We start from the raw sequence: 10,384 nt of genomic DNA on the forward strand, positions 1-10,384 counted from the left end.
GACATTAAACTGAAGTTATAAACTGAAAAATCACCCACTCACTGCTCATGACCTGCCCGAGAAGTAAATAACTGAAGTTTTTAAAGGAGAACTCCGGCGCAAAATGAACCTTTGGTCTAATTATACATTGTTACCTAGTCAACCGTTATCTGAGATTTGTTTTCATGATTATCGAATGTAAATAGTTTTATCTCTAAAAACAGTTTAGCCTATAACGCTAGTATAACGCTAGTATATAGGGCATAGAATAATGACAAATACCACTAACAAGGCTCAAAATAGCCCCACACTAACACGGTAGCATAATGAGGGTCCCTACATGCAAACCGAAGCATTGAGAACTTTGACAGTGTCCAGACAGTTTAATAAGAAGATATTTTATACATACAGTCAACTTCGCGAATACAGGCAGAAGCCATCTTTGAAAAACAGTCTCTATCAATCGATCTATGAACCGCCGATCCAAATGCGCTGAACTGTGTAGAATCTCATATGGTCCAGCGCATTTGGATCGGCGGTTCGTGGATCCTTTCTATTCCGGCCCGGAGTGAGGCTGTTATCTGGGCTCGATTGCCCACTCAGTTATATGGTAGGCTACCCATTATTGCACAACGTTGCCCTGAGGCAACAAAAAGAAAAACTGAATTTCCAAACATAAAAAATAATAAAACCTTCTCCACACCTTCATACATACAAACATTTTTTATATACAGTTCATGTCATTTTAAATAAGATTACAAATCAAATAATCTTGCCTTTTTCTCACACCATGTGCTCCTGTGACCATGTGTCAGAAAAGGAAGCACAGCTTTCAAATGACTCTTGATAGAGACTCCCACACCATATTGGACTGTTCTTTGATCCTTTTTGACCATTATAATTGGTTGCAATCATTTAAAAAACACGTACTGAACATGGGGCTTAATAAAACGTTCCGTTGCCTGAGGGCAACTCTGTGATCATTGCTCTATTCCCCTCCACACAACCCATGGCACACACATCTTCCTCCAACCCTTCCTGCGGTACTCAAACTAGTACCGGAGGAAGGGTTTGGGCTCTTGTTTGGGCAAGAGGACTTTTGGGCGAACTCAGGCTGGAGGCAATCCGTTGCGGTTGATCTACTGGTTGTATCGGACGATAAGAGGACAGATCGGGACTTCCTACTAGGAAGAAAATGCTATGATGTGTTGAAACCCCCCGGCGTCCGGTGAGTTCTGTTCTGAACTTTTTAATGCCAGTTGAGACTCTAACGCCAACCATATATACAGTTTGGATGCACGGTTTGCCAGTGGAGCGGAGCGAGTCGACTGGGGGCTACGATAAGAGACCTTATTCACTGTGAGTTGATGTGAGTTGCAGTGCCTATTGTGAAGTGAACACGTGTGATCATTTGAAGTGACTGAATTATGCACTAGTGTGGAAACTGAAGTTTTATGTCTGCCTGCTCTCAGTCGTCTCTTCGTAGGCTCTGAAGGCCGAATTGGAATGTGCTAACTGTTGTGTATTGAGTATACGCTGTGTAGGAATGCAACTTTGTCCTGTCCAAGTGGAAGAGGATTTATGAGAAACTGCTCGCTGCCGTTGAATGCTGACATCGCTGTACTGTGGTAAGAAGATTCAGCAGCTGGATGTTCAGTCTGTTATTCATCACGTTTGCTCTGTGAACATAGAAAACTGCCTGTTGCTATTAAATGCTGTTGTTGCTGTCCTGTGGAGTGAAAGCCCAGCTGTTGACGACTGAAACCTGTAAATACTTCTTGGGTTCTGTGAACATAGAGAAATTGTCCTCTGCCCTTGAAGACTGCCATCGTTGCTCTGTGAGAAATTGTTCTCTGCCATCGAATGCTGTCATCGCTGCTCTGTGGTAAGAAGATTCAGTTGCTGGATGTTCAGTCTGTTATTCATCACGTTTGCTTTGTGAACATAGAGAAAACTGCCCGTTGCTATTAAATGCTGTTGTTGCCGTCCGGTGGAGAGAGAGAGCCCAATTGTTGACGACTGAAGCTGGTACACACTTTGGGGCTGTGTGAACACAGGGAGTCTGCTCGCTGCCCTCGAAACCCTGCCCTCGCTGTCCTGTGGTAAGAAGATACAGTGGCTGAATGTTAAGTCTTCGATTCACTATGATCATTCTGTGTACATAGAGAACCTATCCCCTCCTGCCATCGAACACTGTTACTGTGGCTCGGAGGATTGCCCTGCTGGCGTCAGTAGCCATTACTGTTCTGAGGGGAAGAGACTGATTGGTGCTGTGGCCTGACTGTTGTGGAGGGAGCGAGAGAGTTCCTCGGGGGACCATCCGTGACGGAGTACTGGAGCACGGCTGACGATTCCCGTCCCGACCCTCCCCGCTATCCCAAAGAGAGGCGACACTCAAAACAAATTGATGCTGTCCTGTGAGATGAGTAATCCCCTGTCTTTGTTGTCAATTTCCCACTAACGCTTGCTTCAATACTCACCCTCAGCCGAAGAGGAGTTGCTGTGCAGACCCCCGCCCGTGCCTGAGCCATTACATACTCTCCATTACTTACCTCCAGCCGAAGAGGAACCACTGTGCGAAGCTTTAACAGCGATTGCTCCATCACGTACTTCTGGTCGAGAGGAACTGAAGGGTGAACTACCCACGCCACCTGCTGGATAGAAAAGGAGATTGGACTTGTTTTAAGTAAATAAAAATAAACGTTTTTGATCATTACCTTGTCTGTTCCTTGGTGTCTCTGGGTAACTCCTCGAGGTGGTACGTTGCTGAAGGGGAGGGAAGTCCACCCCGACCTGTGACATTATTTTGCATCATTGAAGTACCATTGTATTTCTTCATATTAATGTTTGTATGTTTTTCATAAATAAATACGAATTTCATAATTAAAATTCAGTTGACTCCTTCACTTTTTGCTGTATTATTTGATTGATTTTGAGATTTTAATATAATACCAGTATATTTGTATGAGCTGAACACAATGGTAAACAAAGGAAATAATTTATAAGAACAAATTGTGTTGCAGTGAAAGAAACTTAGAGTTTTTACTTTTCAATGAAATAATTTACCATGTGAAAAACTAGTACACTTTATCTAGTACAGTAAAGGATTTACCTTATTACAGAAATCATTTATTTAAAATATATATAATTACGTTGTTGTGTATATTGAAAAGAGTGGACCAAGCACCGAAACCTGAGGTACCCCAGTGTTTAGCTGATGTGACTGAAACACTCCTCCCCTCCAAATTACTAGGATCTACCCATGAAGTAGAACTCAAACCAGCGAGGTACAGATTCTGTGAGGTCTAATGAAACCATTCAAAGGGCAGCGTGCTGTGATAGTTTTGCTTTTCTAAAAGGTTGGCTAGGCATTTTAATGACCTTTTACTGCCCACAGTAAAATGTTGTGTTTTATTCAGCAGTAAAACTTTCTATCAGCCTTTTGGTCAGGTTTCAAACAGAGCATAGATTTTTGACATCTTTATGAATGACAGCTGTATGAATACCAGACTGAAGGAAAAACACAGGGACTCTTATTGATTGATGGATCAGATCAGCTTCAGAAAAGGGCAGTCTCAGTTGTTTGAGCATTCCTACCACATACACATACAAACATAGAAGAGATTTGCTCATGATTCCAACTTTTTACAAAATTAGGAAGTGTGAGGGATTTAATGATTCAATTAAAATAAATAATTTCTTTTTTCTTTTTAATCAGCATATTTTTGGTTGCTATCCTTAATTATACAATTAGAACCATATCACACTGAAGAGAACTCTGGGGATAGTGATACAGTTGTCTGTGTGGGTGGGTGGGGGGTGATCGGGGGCATAGGCTACTTTTTAAAATCTGGCTTTACAGGCCAATTTTCACCTTTTCTATTAATTGCTAAATCATACATTTTCACAAACACATCAATCACCATGACTGTTTTCAACATAGATTATTGAGCAGCACATCAGCATATTAGAATGATTTCTGAATGTAACACTGAAGTCTGGAGTAATAAACCAGTTCCCTCATTCGAATTAATTGCTTTGTTTTGTCCACATTGTCCACAGTAAGTCGCTTTGGATAAAAGCTTCTGCTAAATTAATAAATGTAATGCCAGCCATTGGCAGATACAGCTAAAGTTAATTTTGGAGCATGTGTGTATTTAACAGCTGTGTGAGAGTGTTAGCTGCCCTTCTATCAGCAGTCGTTTGCCCCCCTGCTGGTGACTGTGGCATCAGGGTTCACAGGGCAGGACTGAAGGTTTCCACAACAATCTGTTCTCTTTCAAACACACACACACACACAAGTCCTTGTGTGCCATATGGATGCAGAGCTGCTAATTTCATATCCTGAGATGAATGTGGATGAAAGACGAGATAAACCAGAACCTGTTGAGAGAGAGTCATTCTAGGGCTGGTGAGAGGTTATGATGCCCTTGACCCGTAAATTGTGTTTTTGTTTAGAGAAACCTGAACGGTGTTTCACATGAAATGAAGACTGTACTCATAATAGTTTTCTATAAAAAAGTGTTTTAATTATGTATGTCACGGATCACCTGCTCACTGCCACGTGACTAAACATTCGGAGAGAATCCTCACGCTCATCGCCTGCTGATTTTGTCTAAAGTGAAAATTAGACCATGGAACAACCTCAGGGCAACGTTGTGCAATAATGGGTACTTTTCAAGGTTGTCTTTGCTAACAATGTGTTTGGACGTTATCACATATTAGTGCACAATATAAGCTCTAAATATAGTTGTATTTATTTTAGTGCTGGGCAACGATTGATCGCTAAAATTGCATACTCTCTGTAGGTGAAAAACAGTAGGCTATGTGACAAAATTAGTAGGCTACCGGTGTCACAGTGTCTGGGTTGTGTATTCCTGGTGTCCACTAGATGTCCTCTTCCCCACGGTGTCATCCACATTCTCACTACATTTCCCATGATCCTGTCTGTCACTTAGTGTTCATTGTGTTCAGCTGTTTCTTGTCACCTCATTTAGCACTTGTGTATTTTGTCCCCACACTTCTGTTCCTGTTGTTCGTGTTTGACTTTTGGATTGCCTTATTGGACTTTTGACCCTTTGCCTGGACTGTTGTGAGTACAGATTACCCCTTAAATAAATACTGCTATTGGATCTTCCTGTTTCTGTGTGTGGATCGTGACAACCGGTATGTCCAAATTCACGGTTCTCTTAAAAGAGTAGAAAAAAGTACCCAGATGATCTATTACTTCTGGTGAGATTCTGAAGTGTGCATATGATGGACACTTTACTATCCCATGAGGCCACAGGAGAGGATTTGTGAAGCAAAGGAAGCAAGGTCACATGATAATGACAATATATATAATGTATGTCCGGATTACATTCATACTACACACATTCATACTATATAGAATGTAAATTTTTAGTGGTCGCTATGTAATTATTATTTTAAAAAATATGAAAAAATAGCAAATGCATTTGCGCCCTTTTGTGCACCCATGGGCGTGCAGGTCGCAAAACAAGGTGTGTTTTGGCGCATTGCTATTTTGAGGCAACAGAAATAGACTGTGCCATTGACTTTAGACCAGGTTTCAGTTGGTCAATGGCGCAGTCTATTTCTGTTACCTGTTGTACGCAATTGTTGTACGCAATTATTATTATTTTTTGTTATTTAAAGAGCGCGTTAGCAATGTGTGCCTACAGGCAGGTCCACAACACGCGTACACTCTGCTTATTAAACACATTAGACACACAGCAGCACACAAACATGCCAAATATTTAAAATAAAAGGATTACAATGTAAAATATTATTATTGTGTACATAAAGATATGGTGGAATCCGGCTTGTCCCGTAGATGGTCTGCTTGCACACTTTTACCTCAGACACAAGCAGTACTGTTTGCGCTCTGGAGACGCGTTCGGTCTTTCCACTATTAAATTCCATCATGTAAATAGCGAATCCGCCTAGCGCAAGCGTAACTGGCATTTAAAGGGAATGGGAGATGAGACTCTGATTGGTTTAACGCACGTAAATCCCAAAACACACCCATTACTCATTAAGAGAATAGGGACAACCCTTTTAGATCATGCGCCTTGTGCGCCGACCATTTCTCCCGTCGTTAAACTAGCAAAAGTGGATTCGGACACGCCCTAAGTGAATTTGCGCCCTGCGATTTAGACCATGTTCGTAGATCGTTAAAATAGGGCCCTAAGTGTATAATATTTTATTAAATTGTAGGGCTTTTTTTGGAGAGCTTGGTTAATCAAGTCAATAAGATACAACTAAAACTCTTCCTATTTATTATACATATGTCATTAAAATGTCCACAGATGTAGAAAACCTTTTAAAAACATTAGGTTGCTGACCTAACCCCGGTTCTCTGATAACATGAAGTGAGATATCTCACCTATGGGAATGCCTCTGGCGTGACCGATCGCCAATGACACCACGTCTGCCAAATGTGGCAGACCAATCGCTGCAGCGATCAGGGAGTCCCGCCTCCCTGAATATAAACCGCAGCCACTTGCCATTTCGTCATTCTCTGCATATCTCTTCTCCGTGCGGGACAGGCAAGGAGGGCAATGTTGTGAGATACCTCACTTCATGTTATCAGAGAACCAGGGTTACGTCAGTAACCGAACGTTCTCTTTCTAACATTCGTTTGGTATCTCACTTATGGGATATATAACTCTTGTATTGCCGAAATGCTGACGAAGCAGACAAATGAAAGAGTGGGTAATATGATCTGAATCACCGCTCCAAACAGAGTACGACAGAGTACAGAGTATGAACTGGACATAAACCTCTCCTCCTCTGGAGATGAAAAGGGTGGTGGGTGAAAAGCTAGCAGGTCCACAGATTTAACTGCACCCACGTGATCACACTCTTTAGTTACAAACGCCGGCTTAGTTCTAAAAGTAACTTTCTGACCACCCGGAGTGAACATCACACACGGGTGAACTGATAAAGCATGTAGTTCACTCACCCTTTTTGCTGAAGTGAGAGCAAGTGACAAAGCCATCTTTAAAGCAAGCAGCTTCAAGGCAATGTTATCAATGGGTTCGGAAGGGGCTTTAGAAAGCGCGTTCAGAACCACGGACAAGTCCAATGGTGGGACCAGCAACTTTATCACTGAGTATAGCCTACGTGCTCCTCTTATAAATATACAGACGAGAGGGTGTTGGCCAATAGCACCCGAGTCAAGACCAATATGATATGCTGAGATAGCGGACAGGTAAACCTCAACCGTAGAAAAGGCTGTGCTCTTATCTAGAAGGTCCTGCAGGAATCACAGCACATCCGAAATTGAGCACAAGAAAGGAACGATGCTCATTTCTGTCCCGACGCACCAGGACCTGGTGCGTCGGGACAGTAGACGTTGTGCTGGAGAAGGCAGGCCATCCCTGGGTGTGTTGCGGAGGTTGAGCAGGGCGGCGTGAATGTCAGAACCATCACGTGCACACTTTTCTAGGAGATGCTTTGCAGACCTGACACCCCGTTCCGCCAGACCGTTGGACCTAGGGTAATTGGGACTACTCGTGACATGCTGAAAGTCCCACTGGTGAGCAAAGTTCTTGAATTCCCTGCTTGAAAACGATGTTGCATTGTCAGTCATTAACTGGTAGGGGATCCCATGTACAGCGAATTGCCGTTTCAGGTGCCTGATCACAGTATTACTGGAAAGGTTCGGAAGAGCATCATACTCCCACCAACCAGAGTACGAGTCCACCAAGACCAGGTAAGTCTTGCCTGACCACTCGAATATGTCAGCCGCTGTGATGGACCATGGACTGTCTGGTATCTGATGAAGGTGCAAAGGTTCTCTCATCTGGTGCTGCTTTAGAGCATTGCACGGAGCACATTTGGAGACTTCCCTTTCAATGTCACTGTGTATTGTAGGCCAGAACATGGTCTCGCGTGCCCGTCGCTTGGTGGACTGAATGCCAGGATGACCTTGGTGAAGCTGTGTTAGTTAATGTTTCTGGAGCGAGTGGGGGATTACATACCTCTGACCACGAAGAATCAAACCAGTATCCACTGTCAATTCATCCCTCATAGCGTAAAATGGGCGGATGTCATGTGGAACGTCCTTATATGAGCTAGGCCAACCAGTGAGAATCGTGTCTGCAAGGCGTTTGCAGACAGCATCGTCCTGTGTGCTTTGCCTGAGTTCTTCAATCCGTCTAGATGACAACACCCCTTCCAGAGCTAACACATCATAGTCCTCGATGGTTTCAGGACTGACAGTGGTGGGGAGGTGTGCACGTGATAGTGCATCCGCAACGTACAGTTCACGGCCTCGTTTATAAATCACATTCAGATGATAACGCTGAAGTTTGAGCATCATTCTCTGGATGCGCACCGACGCTGTGTGCAGAGGCTTTCTCAGAATGGTTATGAGGGGTTGATGATCCGTCTCCACAGTCACTGGGCGGCCGTAGATATAATCATGGAATTGTACACAGGCAAAGACTAGTCCCAAAAGTTCTTTCTCAATCTGTGGGTAGCGCGCCTCAGTGTCAGTGAGAGATCTCGATGCAAATGCAACAGGGCTGCCATCCTGAAAACAGACTGCTCCGAGACCATGCTGGGAGGCATCAGCAGATAATGTCACCGGCTTGTGCACATCAAAATACTGTAAGACGGGTGGACTTGTCAGTTGTTCTTTGAGTGTGTCCATAGCAGCAGAATGTTGTTCAGTCCAACACCATTGTGCATCTTGGCGCAGGAGCTGACGAAGGGGAGCCGTTGTCTCGCTGTATCGATGGATGAATTTTGATAGATAATTGGTCATGCCAAGAAACCTCTGCAAAGCATGTTTGTCTTCTGGAGTGGGCATCTGGCGTATGGCCTTTGTTTTTTCTGGGTCAGGTTTGACACCTTTATCTGTGAGAAGGTGGCCTACATATGGCACCTCTGAGACCCTGAAACGACATTTCGTCGGGTTCAGCTGCATGTTGATGGCTCTGACACGGTCTAACACACATTTGAGGCGTTTGTCGTGTTCCTCAACAGAAGAGCCCCAGATCAAGATGTCATCCACAACTATTTCACACGGCTGGCCAGAAAAGAGCTGTTCCATGCATCTCTGAAAGACTTCACTTCCAGTTGAAATCCCATATGGCATTCGTAGAAATCTGTACCTTCCGAACGGGGTCATAAAAGTTGTGAGTTTTGATGATTCCTTGTCCAGAGGGATCTGCCAAAATCCACACTTTGCATCCAGAATGCTGAAAACCTTTGCCTGTGGCATATCAGCGATTACCTGCTCTACAGTCTTTAACGGGTGATAAGGCCTCAGGAGAGCCTTATTTAAATGTACTGGGTCTATGCATATGCGTACCGAACCATCCTTTTTGACAGCAGCTGCCATGGCAGACACCCACAGAGTAGCATCCTCCACTGGCAAAATAATGCCCATTTTAGTCATTCTTTCCAACTCTTGTGCAACTTTGTCTTTCATGGCCAGCGTGATCCTTCTGGGGGCACACACAGTCGGATGCACCGATTCATCCAGGCGCATGTGATATATAACTGGGAGCTTGCCAACAGTTTCAGTACGAAACAAATCCTCATAATCACTCATCTCGGGAGCCTGTTGTTGTACAGCATGTACTTCTGGGCTAAGTTGTATGAGATTTAACTTCATGCTGTCTGGTAGGCCTAACAGGCTCTTAACATGTCTATCCACTATGTGAAAGTGCAATTTCCCCCTTGAAAGTACTAGGGTGGCAGTGCCCAGTGTCTGAATTGTTTGACCACCATAGGCTATCAGATTCACTCTGTGTGACTGATCAATTTGGGCATTTGGGTCAATGTACTGCAATGTGGATAGAGACATAACATTGCATTTAGCCCCAGTGTCTATTTTCAGCTTAACCTGCTTGTTACAAGTCGTTGTGAGAGTGATGAATATTTCTCCTTTGTTTGCAAGCAGGTCCACACTTTCACAATGAAAATCATCTTGGTGAACTTCACTTTCCACTTCATTTACTCTGTGTAGGTTTTTTCCACTAGATGGCGCCATCCTCCCACCTGTGTATTGGGGCTTTGATCTACAACACTTGGCAAAGTGATTCCATTTGTTGCATGAGTTACAACGTTTGTTAAAAGCTGGGCATTTGTTGCGCTCAAAGTCGTGCTCACCTCCACAATTGTTACATCGCCTTTTGTTCTGCTGCACTGCAAACACTTCAGACTCTCTTTTGAGCTCCTTAGTACCCCTTTCCGAACGCTCAAACAGCATTCATATTCTGATTGCTGATTCCAATGTCAAGTCTTTTTCCCTTAACAGTTGAGAACGAACTGCATCATTATGGATGCCACAGACAATTCGGTTGCGTACTAGTTCATCAGTTAGCGTTCCAAAGTCACATTTTTTTGCCAACAGTCTTAACGTGGCTACGTAAGACTGAATTCCTTCGTC

Source organism: Phoxinus phoxinus (assembly GCF_949152265.1).
Source record: "Phoxinus phoxinus genome assembly, chromosome: 2".
In the NCBI taxonomy this organism is placed as follows: domain Eukaryota; kingdom Metazoa; phylum Chordata; class Actinopteri; order Cypriniformes; family Leuciscidae; genus Phoxinus; species Phoxinus phoxinus.